This window comes from Balaenoptera physalus (genome assembly GCF_965194825.1).
Source record: "Balaenoptera physalus genome assembly, chromosome: 2".
NCBI lineage: Eukaryota > Metazoa > Chordata > Mammalia > Artiodactyla > Balaenopteridae > Balaenoptera > Balaenoptera physalus.
Window position 1 is genome coordinate 98697650 of NC_138883.1, and position 17693 is coordinate 98715342.

General features: G+C 39.6%; 1 long non-coding RNA gene across 1 annotated transcript in view; it reads left to right on the plus strand.

Annotated features, from left to right (window-relative positions):
• The window catches only part of LOC309654339, a 1078238-nt gene that overhangs the window by 386508 nt on the left and 674037 nt on the right, over positions 1 to 17693 (plus strand). The window lies entirely within an intron of this gene.

A 17693-nucleotide genomic window follows, 5' to 3' on the forward strand; every position in this document is an offset into this window, starting at 1 on the left:
AGGGAGGGAGGGTGGGAGGGAGGGGGGTATATCAAGGTCAAGTATAAAAAGGTGATTATCTCAGATCCTACAGATAATAAAATGATAACAAGAAGCTATTATGAATAACTTTATAGCAATATTTTTGAAACTTTGGGCACAATAGACATATTGTTAAAAAATATAATTTATTTAAAAAGATATCAGAAGACAGAAAAAAATCTGGATAGTCTTTTAACTATTAAGAAATAAAATTCATAATTAAAACTTTTCCCACAAAGAAAACTCCAAACCAGATGGCTAGTCAGTAAATTATATCAAATATTTAGGAAAAAATAACTCTAATCTTACACAAAAGAGAGAACATTCCTGACATATTTTTAAAGTTGATCATAAGGCCTATCTCACTGATTCATAGAAATTAAAAAAAGACCCAATCAAAATATTGGCAAACCAAACCCAGAAATATATAAAAAGGAAGGAAAGACTGGTTTAGCGTTTGAAATCAAAATCATTCACTTAGAATAAGTGATAAAAAAGTGACCATTTCAATAGATTCAGAAATTACATCTGATAAAATTTAATATTGGTTCATAACAAAAAATTTTAGCAAATAGAAATAGAGGAAGAATTCCCTAATGTTATCAAAGGTAACTATAAAAAAAATCTATTCTTTATGGTTAGAAGTTTTCCCTTCGAAATCAGGAATAATATAAAGATCCCTCATATCACTACTTCTCTTCAGTATTGTACTGGAAATGCTATCCAGTGCAAAAAGTCAGGAAAAACAAGGGAAAAGAGAGTATACAGTTTGGAAAGGGAGAAACAAAGGTGTTGTTCAAAGATGATATGATTGTACGTAAAAAATCCAGAAAAATCTACATAAATTATTATAATTAATAAATGACCTTAGCAAGGCTACTGGATGTAAGGTCAAGATTGAAAAATCAATTTTATACCTGTATATACCTGCAATAAACAGCTAGAAAATGAATAAAAATATATTATTTACAATAGCATTAAAATGTTAATTATCTAGGAAAAAATATGAGAAATTATGTGTAATACATCTATGCAGAAAACTTCAAAACATGAGTGACAAAAATTAAAAAGAAGATACAAATAAATGAAAGGAAAAACCATGTACTATATAGATTTGAAGACTCAATATAAAGATGTTAATGATCCCCAAATTGAATTTATCAATTCAATCCCAAATTAAAATCCCAATCTCAATAAAAAGCCCTTTTTGTTGAAATAAACAAGCTGATTTAAAAATTTATATGAAAACTCAAAGAGTCAAGAATAGTCTAGAACACTCTTGATGAAGAACAAGTTAGAAGCCAATGTGCTATAAGCACATAAAATAGTGGAATATAACATAAAGTTCAGGAATAGACTACACATTTATGACAATTAAATTTATGACAAAGGTGCTGCTCCAAAATAGTTGGGAAGCTCAGTCTTATCAATAAATTAGGCTGAGATATATGGATAAAAAAGTCATGGAAAGAAAGGAAATGACCCCTGTATCACACCATATAAAAAATCGTTCCTGATAGATTGTAGATGTAAATGTAAGAGGTAAAACAGTAACAGTCTAGAAGATAATGTAGGAGAATACGGTCTAGGTAGGAAAAGTGTTAATTATAAAAGAAAAAAGACAAATATGGCTGTTTTAAAATTTAAAACTTTTTTTTCATCATAAGAGAGTTAAAAGATAAGAATGTATTTGCAACAAATATTATGGATGAAGGACTTATATTCAAAATGTAAAAAAAAAGAAAAGGAAAAAGAAGAAGAAACTGGAAAACAACCTAATAAACATGTAAGTAGGAGACTTGAACTGGCATTCCATAAAATATAAAATTTAAATGGGCAAAACATATGTGAAGTTTTCTCAATTTCCTTAAAAGTCAGGGAAATGCAAATTAAAACCATAAGATGCCAATAGCCTTCTTCCTGAATGGCTAAAATTAATAGGACTGGCACATGCCTAGTGTTATTTGAGATATGGAGCAATGGAACTCACATACAGTAAAGTGTATATTGGTATGATCACTTTGGAAAGCAATTTGGTATTATCTGTCATTCAGTTAATATGGAGCAGAGCTGGAGTATAATCCCAAGCCTGTGAGAAAAGAGATTCAGCCTATAAATAAATAAATAAACAAGTAAATAAATAAATAGGAGCTTGCTGTCTTGCTCAGTTCAGTGTGGAGCCATTTTGGAAACCTGTAATGAACTAACAATGCCAGATGCTTCATGCTAAAATTTCAACAAAATTTATTATGTATATTTATAGTTCTTTTGATTCCATTAAAGTTGCCTGGTGATAGCTGCCAAGTGAAACAAAATGAGAACAGAGGTGGAAATTTAGAAATTCATGTTTCCTGTAGAAAATTCTAATATATAGTATTATTTACTTCTCTTAGTTTTCTGACTACCTGATAAGTAGGACCCATTTGTTGGATAGTGCTTTGACTATATTTTACTTTATGGACATATAGTTTTCTTAATGTTATAACAGTTCCATCCCTTTGATGAAATTTAACCATGATCCCCTCTACAACCTTACACTTTATTTCATTTATAGTATTTATCAGAGTCTGTCTCCTACATCTTCCACCAGTTGGTACCAAATTTTTTCCATTTTGTTTTTAAAATATTATTTGGATATTCCTCACTCTCTGCCTCCCCATTGCCACTCTTCTAATCCAAACCTTCTGGATCTTTAACCTAGACTATTACTTAATGTCATCACTGGGTTACATTCATTCATTTATTCACTCCATGTTTATTGAACATTTGCTATGAACCAGATCTTGGGTATACAATGACTAATAAAACATGGTCCCTCTTCTCAAGGACCTTATGTTTAACTGAAGAAAAAGAAACATGAAAACAGAAACTTACAGCATAATTTGAAAAGTGCTTCAATAGAAGTATATACAAGATGTTATGGGAAACCAGAGGGGGAAATAAAGAATTCTGAGTGGGAAGTCAGAGAAGGCTTCACAGAAGTGGTGATGTTTGAGAGAAATCTGTGAGGAGGAAGGGTTTTTCAGTGGATGGGCACGAAGAACTGCAATTCAGGGAGAGGAAATAACTTGAGTAAACTCAGAGAGATGTGAAAGAACCTGCTCTCAAAGAAAGGTGGCAGTAAGTTGCTTCATTGTTGCTTTTAATAGATTGCTTTTTGGGGAAGAAAAAGAAAGAACCCGCTCTCTATTCCCCATTTGTGATATATGGCATACAGCCACTCAATTTATATTCTATAAAGAGAAATTGGATGTGCAATCTACTGTTAAAACTTTTAAGGACTGCCCAGTTTCTTCAAATCGGAGGACAAGTTATTTGGTCTCAAAGCACACTTTCCAGTTTTTCTTCTTACAACTACTTTGGGATTAGGCTATACCAACTTGGTTAATCTAAGAACTGTATTTCCTAGAACTCCCTCTCTGTATGGTTCCTGGTTACAGTTGTTCAAAAGAAGAACTTGAATGAACTTTGGGAAGTAGGAGAGAAGTAGCAGATCACGGTCAGATGCAAAACCTGATGGGTTCTGCTGGTCCTCCACTCTGTGTCTAGCTCATTTTCCCAGTTGCTGTCCTGCTGACACATAATGGCCTCAAGCCCGCTATCATACTCCTGACTGTGGATGCACAGAGATGTTGGCTTTTTAAAAGACAGTAGCTTTCCCTGGTACTGCCCACAAGCTCCTCCTTTGTCATTTCACTTTGGTGGCTGGCTGGATTGGTTTCTTGCATTTCCCTGCAAGCTCTGGCTGTCTTCCCTTGCCAGTGCTTCAGGTGGACTGTTTAATGACTTTTTCTCTGATCCTCTGGCTGCCCCTACCAGACTTCACGTTCCCAACTTCTCCCACATTTGTGTAAGGTCTGATTCTCAAAGCAAATCCCTTATGCCCATAATACTCATGGTGGCTGTGAGCCCTGATTGATACAGCGGGGTTTCTTGAATAGGTCACAAACTTTGACTAGAATATTCCCTTCTCTTACTCCTATTTCTAGCATGGGGAAGTCTTGTTTGTTTTTCAAGGTTCAGTTTAAGTGTGTCTTCCCTTGTGAAAACTTCTGGAACCTTCTTCCTTGCCAATCTCACACAAAAAGTGGTCCTAAAATACTTTGGACACTTTTTCTTTACTTCTCACGGAATTATAGTTTGGTGTTTGTTAATCTGTCTTCACCACTAGATTGTGAGCTCTTTAAGGTCCAGGAACATGTCTTACTGTCTTTTCTGTCCTTCCCTGTTCCTCCACCTCCTGCCTCATGCAGTGCTGTGCAAAGCTCCAGTAATTGAGCTTATTGACTTGCGTATACAACATAGGAGTTGATTCCAAATTCATAAAGATTAGGTTATTGAAAGCCCCCAGATAGGAGGATTCATGGTTGAGAATCAGATGATCTTATAGGCAAAAGAGCTGCATTTTATATGGAGTATAATCTATAAAAATATCAAATGACTAAAAAAATGATAAAACAAAAAATAAGGGAGTTTGGTCAATATTCATTAGAATGGACCAAAATGTACATCTACTAAAATTTTGAAATATGCCAGCTTATTTATCTTAGATTAGATATTTGTCCTTCTAGAAATGCTGAATATTTTATACATGTCTAAAACATTACCTTAATTTAGTTTTAAGCAATTTAAGCATCAACTTTTTAACATCTTATTAATTATTTTAATCACATGAAATTTCTCACTAATGTGAGAAATATGCCTGTGTTAATCAAGGAATAAAAAATATAAATAAATGAGGAGTATCACTCTTAGATGTATTTAATAAAACTGGAAAAAAAAAAAAAGAGTCAGGGAACTGAGAAAGTGGGTGGACACACACAAAATCATTTTAACTATTTTGAGATGAAAATAAAATAGTAAGATTAATCCATTAAGTAAAGAGAACACCAATGACATACTACTCATCATTAATTGGTTATAAAAGTTACATCATAGTTAATTTTTTTTGCCACTCTTTGGTTACTGCAAAATATTTTAAGATTTCCTCTACCATTGTTTTAACACTTTTAAAAAATTGAAATCACCTCCTTCCTCTTGGGCTTTTCTTTGTGTCTTCCCCACTATCCAGATATTTAGTGTCTTTTCTGATATAGTGGCTTAGAGTTCTTGCCTGTCTCATCTCAGGTCCTACTTATATTTAGGAATTTATAGTGACTTGGTTGTTAAAAATGGAGGAGAGAGAGAAACTAACAAATAAACAAACTCTGAGCCTTAGGGAAAATTTTATTTAACTCATTCCCATTAGCCAATTATTTCTCACCTCCTCTCCCTAATACATAGAGACAGAGAGATTTACAACGTCCCTCTGCTCAGCTAGCTTTATGCTCAGCCCCCGTACTCATATCTTTGCTTCCTTCCTTCGAATGGACACAGGAGAGCAGTTCTGAGATGGGTTTTACCTTCTCTCAATATCCTCAGAGAGAGAGACAAACATTGCAAAAACTCCTGCCCATGTTCTACTGTCTTTTGTGCTCCTTTTCCTATTCCCTACAACACTTTCTCTTCTTCTAATTATCCCCAGTTGGAGGGAATCGTAAATCTCATACATTGTAACTGAATTCTCCTAGTTGCTGCAGAGCTGCTCAGAAGCAAATCCACAGATATTGGAATTCTTTTTTTTTTTTAATTTTTATTTATTTATTTATGGCTGTGTTGGGTCTTCGTTTCTGTGCGAGGGCTTTCTCTAGTTGCGGCAAGCGGGGGCCACTCTTCATCGCGGTGTGCGGGCCTCTCTTGTTGCGGAGCACAGGCTCCAGACGCGCAGGCTCAGTAATTGTGGCTCACGGGCCTAGTTGCTCCGTGGCATGTGGGATCTTCCCAGACCAGGGCTCGAACCCGTGTTCCCTGCATTGGCAGGCAGATTCTCAACCACTGTGCCACCAGGGAAGCCCTGGAATTCTTTATAAAGGGACGCTCATGACTAGCGAGGGTTACTCTATATTCAGTTTTAATATTTGTGTGCTCATAGATTTGATTTCCTAAAAAAAGAAAATAGTGGTTCCTTATAAAATATTTTTGAACTCCTGTTAGAAAGGTGGGGATTATTTATCTTAATTGTTTTATTTTAGGGACTTTTTGGTAGTTCTTGATAATTAACCTGATGGGTTGAGGGAGAAAATGGCTAAGAGACCAATCAGATTGCTTCATATTTGAGAACTTGGCCATTTAAAGAAAGCTCACTCAGATTTCATGACAACCAGATCCTGAAATGACCAGCCATTAGATTTTTGTGTTTCAACAACTGAACAGGATGGCCCATTGATTGCCCATTCATTGTGACAGCCCAAAGCCCTGTGATTGACTAGCGTCTGGTTAACTCAGTTGACCTGGATACCAAAGGTCCCAGTGATTGCTCCCTGAACCTTAAGGGGAACTTGAACTGCCAAGGACTAGTCACATGCCTGTTTTGTTTGCAGAATTGTCATGGTCAGAGAAGAAAATGCACAGTCCACGTTTGTTCTTTCATAGTGCCGAGTAGAAAAAACAAACAAAACAAGAAACAAAAATAAAAATCCAACCAACCAAATACTCCCAGAACATTTTGAGAAACTGGTTCCATTAAAGAGAGGCTTTGTCATATGTACCCTGATAAGCACAATAAAATAAAAAAAAATGCAAGTGCTATTTCCACAGCTGGGTTTATTTGGTTTGTAGGTAACTTAAAGGTACTCTAAACCAGTAGTCCTCCAAATGTGGTCCTCACAGCAACAGCAGCAGCCTCACATGGAAGGCTGTTACAAATGCAAAGTTGGAGGCCCCACCGCAGACCTACTAAATCTAAAGCTCTGGGGATGGGGCCCAGCAAGACCTGTGTTTGAACAAGCTCTCCAGGTCATCTTGGAGCATGCTCAAGTTGAGAATAACTGCTATTAACTCTTATTATCTGGAGTTTTATTGAAATGGCGGCAGCCGAAATCCTATTTCTGTCTGTTCTCTTCTCTCACCCTTTCCTCCCGAGTCCTCCAGAGTCAGAAGAGTCACTTCTCTAATTCTTCAGTCCCTCAAGGCCCATTGAAACCTCTCCTCTTGAGGGCCTGAATGGGCTGCTTGATGTTGGGATGTGTTGGGAACATGATCTGTCACCTCACTAGAACTTAGCAGTTAGACCAGAGCTTCCCATCTGGCATGGTTAGGCGGCACTGCTAACTTTCTAGGCTGGTCTAGCTGCACACCTACTGCAAAGAAAGCAAACTATTGCCTTTGTGCTCCCCACCCCTCCTGGCCCCCCACCCCTGGCATCATAGGGGAGAGGTAAGGGTCAACTCCCTCAAAGTAGTAGATAGAACAGCAGCCTGGCAATTTAGGCTTTCATTCGGGAAGAAATTTCCATGTTTTCTTTATGAGCCTGGTGTGCTGGAAGTCCACAACAAACCTAGAATTTTAAAGACCTATTGCACTGAAAAAAGTGTGGCCGTCTTCTATGCTATATGTGAGATTTAGGAGCTCAGAAAAATGTCAGCTTGCAATGCTGCCTAACATTTTATCTCCTCCTGGTTCAAAGGCTCTGGGATAGGAGCAGGGAGGTTGAAGATACACTTATTGGTCCTAACCAACAAAGTTTACTGGAACCAAATATATCTAAGAAAAACACATTGATATGGTGTTTTTTCCCCACTAGAGCTGCCCTGGATAAAATGTGGGTGTCGTTTGAAAAGGGCATCATTTCCAGTGAATTCTGAAAGTGTCACACAGGGTATTGATTGATCAGTCTTGCCGTCAGCATGACTGTGGCCAGTGTGCAGCTGTCCCTGTGATCCAATTTTCAGAGCTCACTGACACCTTTACTCCCTGGCAAATAGCATCAGCAAGTGGCAGGACAGAGGGGGCCAGAAGTGTGTGTATGTGTGTGTGTGTGTGTGTGTGTGTGTGTGTGTGTGTGTGTGTATGCAGGAAGAGTCTGGCAGAAAGGTGGCAAGATTGAATGATTTTGTATCATGGCCAGCTTGTCTAACCAGTACAACGTTGAAAGCTGCAAGTATTGCACCTCAGGTATGTTGGATGGTTAGGAGCCTGCTTTATTTTCTTTAACAAGCAACATTAATCCATGAATAAGTCAAAAGCAAGTTCTAATCAATGAGGAATACCAATACCAACACTGGTGAAATCATTTTAAGATAACATTAGTGTTTGCTTTTTGTCTTCATGATCTTATTCGCAATACAAATAAGGAAGAGCAGTACATGCGCAACTGCATTTCCTTTGCAGCACAAACCATACTTATATTTAGTACAGGTGGTCCTTAAAATGACAAACATACAATTTAGACAAGTGACTTAGTGTGTCACTCACTTGCTCTGAGATAGCATGCACAAATGGATGCATGGATGTGTATGAGTAGATAGGTCTACCTTGGCCCATGTCACAAAAAGTGTGGCCTTTTAGGCAAGGTGTGATCTCTTTGTGGACCTCCATTTTCTACTTATAAAATGAGAGACTGAACAAAATGATTTCTAAAGTCCATTCCAGTTTTGACATTTTAAGATTTTTTTTCCATAAGTTTTACTCAAGGGCAACAAGATTGAGGCTGCAGGATAGGGAGTTGGTTTGAGCAGAATGGAGGTGGCAAAGGGCTCTCTGCCTCCTGGGAAAAGTTTCCTGGTTTGTGATTGCTGGACTACTTGATAAAAAAAAAAAAGTGCTAAATCTGCAGCTGAGTGGGTCAGCTTCAGGACTCTTCCCTGGAGCTTCCTCTTATTAACTCTAGGTTCTTTGGACCTCAAGGCTGGGACTGATGGTGCTGGAACCCTGCAGCCAGAGGAATTGGGCAAGAAGTACTCATAGGAATTGCAAACACCCTCCTTTCTGAACTGAGAGTCTCAAGGGACTTTGCTTCTCCTTAGCACTCTTACTTGGGACCCTCAGGACACACTGTGGTGGGGAACATGCAAATGCATTTCTTTCCTCCTTTGCACAAGAGAAAAGTATGCTGGGATTTATTCACTCTAATTCTTATACTCTTTCAACTTTGTGGACTTGCCACATTCTGTGCCCATTTTCTTCTTGCTCTTTGAATATTTGCCTTTCCCAAATACGAACACAGGAGGCTCTTTTAGTCTTAATTGTGTCCTTTCCTCAGTCTGGCAGCCTATGCCAATCAAAACCTCATAGGGCTGCTGGAAGTTTAAATGCAGCGCTGCATTGAAAGCACTAGATCTTGTACAGGATGCTAAGTGTGTAACATTTGGATATTTCCATGGACCGCAAACCTTTAGAGACCAGGATTGTGCCTATTCTTCTTTGCATCCTCTTCGTTTAGCACTTTGTGGAGTTTGATCAATGCTAGTTGAATAAAGAAATCAGTTTAAGACTTGCCTCTGTAGCTCTTACAAGCTACTTTACCATCTGGACTCTTAGGGGGGCTCAGGGAAAAGCATTGGTATTTGTTCTCAGCAAGGAGGATGTTCACTTAGACTTCTGGTCATTTTTGTGGACAGTGTGTTCATGTGATACTTGGATCTGATGACTGTGACTCTCCCTCGTAAGTGAATCCCAGGTAGAAAATTCTGTCCATCTGTTGACTTCATCTTGTTAAAGATATGCCTAGCTTTAACCTTTGTTTTCTTGCTGGGACATCTTGGCTTACAGTTCACTTTTGTTTGTTCTTGCAGCCCAGTTTCCAGATATATGCAGGTCAGTGGACTGACTCAGCCTGTCCTCCTGTCACACCCCCCTCAGGGCCTGTGCCATTGGTCAGCACTTCGCTCTGAAGGAGGTGGGCTTCCCATCAGTCTGGGTACGTGTAGTGGAAATCTGGACAACCATCCTGCCACAAGGGTGAGTGACATCTACACTGGCACCATTCTAGATGATGAAACTGAGGGGCTACTTAAAGTGGCCAGTCCAACAAGAATAAGAGTGGAAAAAATCAAATAATTATTATTCTAGAGGGGAAAAGTGAGAGCTGGAACTGAGTGATGTCAGGTATTTTACCCAATGTCAGGTATTTTATCCAATGATCAATCATACCCTTTTAGGTTTATCTACTAAAAGTGATTTTTTCTGTTTGAATGGAAAAAAAAAATACTGAAGTGTGAAGCTGAGTGATATTTTCCTCAATTAGTTGATAGCAGTATTGGGTCTAGAATCCAGAATATTTGACCACAAGCCTTTTTCCACTGCACCACACAATCTCAAGATACCTGGTCATCCATGTGTTATTGTTGCTTTGCTGGCTGCCACTGGTGAAAAGTTTTCTACTGCTTATGGGAAAAAAGTCCAGTGACTTTCAAAACCATTTTACCAAAGCAAATAGCCCAGTTCCCTACCTCTGTTCCATACATTAGGCAAATCAAAATGTGAAACTTTCATTACATGTTTGAAAACCATCACAAATGACTTCAAAGGCAAGTGGTCATTCCACTTGTTACAAGTCTTTATGCTTATTTATTTATTTTTAAAAAATTTATTTATTTATTTATTTATTTATTCATTTTTGGCTGCGTTGGGTCTTTGTTGCTGCACGGGTTTTCTCTAGTTGCGGTGAGCGGGGGCTGCTCTTCGTTGTGGTGCACGGGCTTCTCATTGTGGTGGCTTGTCTTCATTGCAGAACATGGGCTCTAGGCGCATTGGCACGCGGGCTTAGTAGTTGTGGCGCACGGGCTTAGTTGCTCTGCGGCATGTGGGATCTTCCTGGACCAGGGCTCGAACCCGTGTTCTCTGCATTGGCAGGCAGATTCTTAACCACTGAGCCACCAGGGAAGTCCCTTTATGCTTATTTTTATTAGAAGTATTATATGTGCAAGTTGAAAGAACATTTGGGTGAGAAAATAATTATTTATAATCTTATAGTTCCAACCTAACATTATTTCTGGCATTTAGGGAATTACTTTCCAATGTATTTTTTTCTGTACCCACTTTCATTCATCTAGTTATAATTATGTTGTTGATGATATTTGGTAGTCCTCTACACTTATTATTAAAGTAGAGGAATTTTTCTTTATTACATTCTTCACAGCCATGCATGCTTTGTAATGGTTCATTACATTGAGTGACCATACCACAACTTAATCATTCCATATTGTTGAAATTATTTCCTCTTTTTTATGCTATTTTCATGTACTACTGCTTAAACCTCTTCTAGCATAAATATTTTTCATTGTTTAAAGTTGTCTCTTGGATTAGATCAAAAGGATGTATTCATTCTAAAGACTGTTGATATATGCTGTTGAATTATTTTTTAAAATGGTTTTACCAACTTATACTACCTACATGATTTTTATTTACCATATTTTACCAGTCTTATGAATTATTATTAAATTTTTTTGCTAATCAATAGGTAAAAAATGGTAACCTGTTTTAATTTTCATTTTTGATTTGTTTTTAATTGTCTTTGATTGTCACTGGAATCTTGAGTTCAATTAAATTTTAAGAAGATTAAACGCAGATAATTAAAAAAGACAAAAATTTGTAACACACCTATATGATTAAATAAGCAGACGGAAACATAGGAAACTAGCTTATATTGGTCACATTAGGTCTCTTGGACAATTGATAGCTGTAAGTGAAATGAGGAGGTTTTTTTGGGGGAGGAGAATTAAAATGGGGCTACTGGGTCTGAAATCACTCAGTACATGTTCAGAAATTTCTAGAACTCTGAAGCTGGATAGCAGGCATTTAAAGGAGCCTTACCCTCCAGTGTGTCTATTTGGGAAATTTTGCTTTGGTGAGTAACAATTTGTTTATTTCAAGCAAAACAAATTATTATTTTCTGAGAAAATATATTTGTGAATAAATGTGACCTGGATATCCAGTGTCCCGATCAATGCAATATTTTACTTATAAAATACCATAGTCATCTTCTCATCTAATTACTATCAGGAGATAAATGATTCCTTTCACTGAAAACTCCAAAGACAGTAAGAACTGTGGGATCTGGAGGTGTGATTTGTAGATCCCATCTGAGATGGCTTGGAAGTAATTACTGCTAAGCATAGCCATGTGCTCTGCTTAAGACACACTAGCTGTTGTTCCAATGATTTCTATTGTTGCACCTTATACCTTGTAGATGTGTGGTGTTTATAAGGATTTTGCACTTTCTGTCTCTCCTTTGAGTAAAGAGATTTGCTTCATAGGCAATTTCTTAACCTTGCTCTGCTGATTAAAAAGCTTAAGGACCACACAGATTTTATGACTTCACAATGCTCATTCATGAAATTCCAGTAAGGAAGAGTGTGCTGGAAAAATTTTATTTTTCTAGAAGAGAAACCGGTACAACCAGAATGACTCAGAATTGAATTATAAATGATCCAAAGCAATTGAATATTGCTTATTCAAAAGCCAAGGGTGAGGAGGAACTCTTTCATTTTTGGAAATAAGGTACTCGCCTGTAATGGGATGTGACAGCAAACAGACAATAGGGAAAAAGAATTTGTTGGTTCTCCTAACCCCCTTCTCACTGCTTGTTCTGTGTTGGATTTAAGAACTATTTCAAATAAAGGTAAGGGAGAGGAGGGACTCATAGGACAAAATAAGAATGAGTGAGGGATGGGTATTTCAGAGTTTGAGACAAAATTTTAAAAATGGGAAAAGGAAAGAAAAGACAAGCAGACTTGACCAACCTACTGGAGCTGGGCACATTCACATCCGGTAAATTGTGCTCCTGCACGCTCTAATTCCTGCTGCACCCTGGACTGCTAACACGCCTTGATAAAAAGGAGGAAAGAAAGGAGGGAGAAAAATCCATGCGGGAGGCTATGAGTGCACACAGGGTCTGTTCCGAGTTCCCTCCACAGGCAGACACAGATCAATAAATCAATAGGGAATGTTCACTGGCTGTAAAATGGGTAGAGAATCCAGTGTCAAGCTGCTCCAAGACGGATGGACAGCGGGCTTGCTGTCTGCCCAAAGGACAGAGGTGGCTGTCACCTTGAGATGAGATCAGTGACCAACAGCCTAACAGCCCTTTGAACTCTGAGTCTATGATTGAGGACCCGGGCATGGCTTAAAAGAGTCCCAGGGTGACCCACAGTGACACCCCCTCTGCTTTGTGCATCACCCCCCAACACTCACACCTCTTGGCAGGGCTGAGGGTTTGCCCCTCGGAGCCTGGCTGCTGTCTGCCCCTGGCCTGCTGTGCCCTGTCATTGAAGTAAAGGCTACAGGAGACTGAATCAGAAATTACTAGATGCATGCCCTAGTGGTAGGAAGCATCGATCGGAAAGGGTAGGGATTTTCTGCACAACAGTTGGATTTTCCTTTTATAAAGGGGGTTTAACATAATACAGGCAGTGCTTTCACGGCACAGCACTTTATGTTAACCCTTGCTTTCGTGGACTTAACCTAAAGCTACCACAGGGGTGGTTGCAGTCGTTCTCTCTCAAATTCAGAAAAGTGCTTTCTGTTTGGAGGGCATTGAGGTCAGGCCTGCCGGGCTGTGCGGGGCGGCACTGCTGCCTTATTGGCTGTGCAGCGCCTCTGTTGGAGCGGTGGGTGGCTTCTCTTCTGCTGCTGCTTGGCCAGCGGGCTGCAGCGTTGGCTGGGTTTCGACAAAGAGAGGGGAACAGCCTGGCTTCAGAGTCCCCGCTACTGCGGCAGGCAGGGGATGGTGTACTCCTTGTCCTTTCTGTGACCCCCAGCTTATTCTCACTTTTGAGGACGCAGGGCCCCTAACCTCTTGTAACAGAGACCAAGTGCTCACTTTCGGTTCAAACTCTGTGCCATCAACCTCCTGCCTAGTTCTCAGAATGTGGCTCCATCCGGAAGGCACGGATGGCTCATCCTGGAGAATGTGTAAAATAAAAAAATTCTGGGTGATATTTCAGCTTATCATTCAGATAATTTACCAATATTTGGCCATAGGTACAATGTACATGTCTTGTTAATTTCTTCATTCTTTTATTCAATAAATGCCTTTTGATTTCCTACTACTTGCCATTCCAGTGTGCTAGGCAGCGTGCCAAAAGATCCAGAAAGTATGGTCTGAGTTCTTCAGAAATGAGGGGGTTCATGAAAATGATTTATAAAACTTCTGTTTCAAGTATGCCTAGAAGCTCTCAATTATTTTGTTTTAATCTTTGAGGTTTTCTTATCAACGTTTCTGGATAGACAGAAAAGGCAATTTTTGGGTATAGGCAGAAAAAGTAAAAGAGATACATTAGATACATAAATAAATGAAGGCTGTATGGTATAATGGGAAAAGCATTGGAGAGGATTTATTTACTCATTCATTCATTCATTTATTCTACAAATGTTTATTGACTATTCTGTGCCTGGCAGGCTACTGATAGTGGATAGTCCTGGTAGAGAGCAGGCATTCAACACAGAATCTTAAAAACAAATGTACAAACATATAGAATGCTACGAGGAGAGTAGGAGGAGGATCTAATTTAGATAGAGGTGGAGGTCAGTGAAGGCTTTAAGTTGAGACCTGAAGAAGGAAAAAGAGTTAGAGTGGAGAATATGGGGATCTGGGCAGGGCCTCTCATCCTGGTCCTGTCTCCAACCAGATGTGTGACCACAGGCAAGACCCCTGTCTTCCTGGGCCTGTGCTTCTCCATCTGCCGAATAAGGGGGTTGGACTAGATAATTGATATGAACCTTTAGGCTATGAAGTATTATGACTCTTTAAAAGGGTCCATTTACATGAAGGCTATGCCCATTAGAAATAGCCTTCTCAGGTGTGATTCAGATGATTTGCAAAAGAATTCAGAGTTTTTAATGTATACAATCTCAGTGGAGCCAGTCACGTTAAAACAGGTAGTGTTATTTACCATGGCTTCTTACTATGGTCCTAAAAATGATGGCCTGGGTCCTGGTCCAAACGACTCACGGCACCATGGAGAAAGACTGAGGTAGATTAGATTGTGTATGATTCAGATGTGAGGTTTGATTGCCACACTTCAATTCCTGGTTAAAAAAAAAAAAGAAAAAAGTAGGCAGTAGGCTACATTTAGAAACACTAACATTTATCAATACTTGTGTGCCAGGTATTGAGCTCAGTAGGTGAGGCAGGGAATGATGAATCAGACTAGAATTCTTTCTTCACAGATCTATTTAGCTGAATTTAGGGGAAAAAATGTTGTATATGAAAATGGAAATTATTGGACATATTTGATTAATGTACACTAAATACAGAACTGATCCATAAAGAATTTACATAAAGATGTCAGAGCCTTGTTGCCTTGTTTCATCCCATTATGGTTGCCCATCTCTACTTACCTCCTTACTTACATAGATGGAGACACACTGGCTCAAGCTCAGACCTTGGCACATAATATTCTCAGTCTGTTGATTGTTATGAAATGTTGGCTTGCATCCATTCCTAAAAACCTGGTCTCTTGATCCTAAAAAGAGGTCTGTGGATTGGGCCAGTTCCTCTACATTGGTTGGGGGAGCAGGAAGATTCTCCACACAGGTGGAGAATACATATATGTAAGAAGCTGCTGGAAAAATGCTGTTCAAACCCATATCTGTCTCTCCTGGTTTCCTCCAGTCCCAGCTGATACAAGGTGTCATACACTCCAAATAACTCTCAGTCACGACCAATATTAAAGGTGGTGCCCTGGGAACCTATAGTCCTGAGGATATGATGATATTAGGAGGTCTACACTGGGATCTCTTGAGAAGGGTGATAAGTGGAATCACCTTGAAGTGTGTCCTGGACTGGCTTTGTGAGGGTTGCTGGTGTGTGTCTGGGAAGCTCTTTAAACATTGTCTCCTTTTAATCTGGGCTGTCTTTGATGCTGGGTATGTTGCTGGAGTTATTCTACCAAACAGGCTTTTCGATCAATTTTTCTTTTTAGTTGTAGCTGATTTAGAAACTGCTTTTAGGTCTATATCTGGGGAACCTGAGTGTTGCAGATGCCCCTGGCAAGGAGGCTCCTGAATTATCACATAATTATCTGGAAAGCCCTCACCTCTTGGCCTCGCTGGTGTTTCCTTCTTGCAATCACCCCAGAAAAGCCTTCTGTTTCAGAGTTTCGGCTCTGGCTCTACAAAGACATGGGCTCAAATCCTGACTTCCTACTTATTAGTTCTGTGATCTTGTGAAAGTTAATTTTAATTTTTCTAAGTCTCAATTTCCTTACCCAGAAAATGGGTTGTTGTGAGAATGTAATGTGATAATGCCTTTAAAGATCCTGGCAAATAGAAAACACTCAAGAGATGTTAACTCATGTTGTTATTATTATTAAAAATATCAACTTGAGTTTAATGTATCTAGTTAGTCTTAGCTATCATGAGATTTGAGATCTAATGAATCTGAGAATTGCACATGTCTCACATGTCCCTCCTAAGACCACTCGTGGACTGTGGGTGAAACTTAGGAATTCCTTCTTGTGCTGAGCCTCTGTCAGTCTGTGTGCTCAGATCTCTGGCTTGACGCTCAGCTCTTTCCTAGTAAGTCATCCAATGCCTTCTTTTATTTCATCACTTCGTATAGGCTTTGCCTAAACATATTCCTGATTACCACATTTTTTTACCCCTCTGGGGCCTCACTGTCATATATGTTTACTGGTTCTTCTTCCGGCTCCTTGAAGGCAGAGGAGAATAATCTCTAATAAGCAATGCAATGCTATTTCCTGTTTCTGATGAGACCATTGCTCTCCTCTGTATGCCCAGCCAAAGGGGCCTCTTTACCATTTTTGCAGAGACCTGTCTCCCCCCATGATCCTGTTCAAGGACTTGTTCAAGAAGCATTGTCATCCTAAATCAGTAAAGGTTATGACTGGGGTTTGAAAACAGATCAGCTTCCTATCGGTCAGCCTCTCTCTTCACCCGAGCCTTGGGTCCCCTTCTATATGTCCATCTCAGTCTAAACAGCCCTCTGTGTGTCCTGAACCTTCCATGACTTTCTCCTGGCTTGTCAAGCATTTCCCAGCCCTGGCCCATCCTTGCTAAGGGACCTGGGCTCCATGGCACCAACTCAAGTTGGTGAGTCCTGTGAGCCTGACTCTACAGCCAAATCTAGCTGTCTGACTCTTTATTCATCTTCTGCTTCTCCGAGGCCCTTTCCACGTTGGTGTTTTAGATGCATTCTTTTCTGCTCAGTTTTTAACCCCCTCCATGAAAGGTGGACCACCTCTGTAACTCCTTTACAGCAAAACTGGAGATGATCTGATGGCATGTGAGCCCACAGTCCCCACTTTTTCCTGTCTCAGAAAATTGTACCCTCTCGTCTTTCTTTCAGACTCAGAGATGGGGTGTCTTCCCTTTTCTCTGCCTTACTCTGGATCCCCTCCTCTGCTCCTGCCTGGGAGATCCATCTCAGGCATCCCACCCCTTCTTAGTCTTCGGTCTTTCTCTCCCCATTGTCTGATTCTTTTCCGCCTTCAGATCCCCACAGCACTTCCTCCAAAAAGTTGGAAAACAAAAAATAACTTCCCTACCCACCCCCCTCTCCAAAAAAACCCCCCGAAACCCAAAGTCCTGGGTTGGCCTTTCTGCTTACACAGACCTCCTTTTGAAATTGTTTTCCCCCTTAAAAGATGCTCCGGATGTTTGTTTTAACATAATTTTACCTCAGGCGGCGGTGGGGGGTGGGGGAGGGGAGGCGAGGGTACATAGTGCTTTCTTTGGGCCTGTAACCTCCTGGGCTGCCACAACTGATCTCTAAGGCTGATTGATTCTTTCTTCACAGTCTTTTACATCTGTCTTTGCTGTCTATTTCTGCTCCTCTCCTCTTCCCCTGGTCCAGGTCTCTATCACCTGAAACCTGGGATATTGCCTGAGCT